This window comes from Rutidosis leptorrhynchoides, chromosome 6, assembly GCF_046630445.1.
Source record: "Rutidosis leptorrhynchoides isolate AG116_Rl617_1_P2 chromosome 6, CSIRO_AGI_Rlap_v1, whole genome shotgun sequence".
NCBI classification, from domain to species: domain Eukaryota; kingdom Viridiplantae; phylum Streptophyta; class Magnoliopsida; order Asterales; family Asteraceae; genus Rutidosis; species Rutidosis leptorrhynchoides.
In genome coordinates, this window is record NC_092338.1 from 113896073 (window position 1) to 113896969 (window position 897).

Below are 897 nucleotides of genomic sequence, written 5' to 3' on the forward strand. Positions count from 1 at the left end.
GGTCATATTTCCCTTACTCACCATAATAAGGAGTAGTACGATTTAGGCCTCGCTAAATATAAATTTAAAACTATTACCCTCAACCCTCGATAGCTGATTCTGACGCCTTGTGGCCTAACGACACCGCATAAATAATACCGTACATTTCGGTCATATCAGGGTAAGGTAAGTTTTTTGCGCCGCTGCCGGGAAACTTGTATCAAACAATACTGCTTTTTTCAAACCTATTCACAAGCATTTAGTGGTGTCTAAGAAAGAAAATTATACACGAACTTGGTTGTTGGATTTTCGGACCAGTCTCCAATTATATTGGAACGAAAAGGATCCCGCCTCTCCGTAGTTGGCCTGTCCACTGGGTTTGTTGTTACCCTATTCTCTCATTCATCATGCACATCCTATAAACAGCCAGGGATAGGACAAGATATAATCCGGCTATACCTGTTCCCCTATTCTCTCACTCATCATGCACAGACATGGCTTGAAGGATTGGAAAAAGATTCCATTACGTCATGGACGGAGATGGCTACTAAATTCCTAACCAAATATTTCCTTCATTCTAAACAAACCAAGCTTAAGAATGACATAATTTACTTTAAACAAAGTTATGATGAATCTCTTTACACTGCATGGGAGCGATTCAAAACTCTGCTAAAAAAATGCCCTAATCACCAGTTAGAACGGTCAGCCCAAATTTGTACCTTCTACAATGGTCTTACGGTAAATTATCAGGCGACGATCGATGCAGCCGCTCAAGGAGATCTGATGAACCAAACCGTAGACGAAGCAAGGGAGATGCTCGAGAACATGACAATGCATCATCATGAGTGGAACAGTGGTGAAACAACTTCATCATCTGCTCCACTCTCCGCACTTAATAATCAAACGGAGGCCATCAAA

General features: G+C 41.4%; 1 non-coding gene across 1 annotated transcript; it reads right to left on the reverse strand.

Moving 5' to 3' along the window:
• Positions 1-568: 568 nt before the first annotated feature.
• LOC139856569 (small nucleolar RNA R71) lies at positions 569-674 on the reverse strand. Its single transcript, XR_011762042.1, has one exon. It is a non-coding gene; the product is annotated as a small nucleolar RNA R71 (small nucleolar RNA).
• Between the last annotated feature and the right edge of the window lie 223 nt (positions 675-897).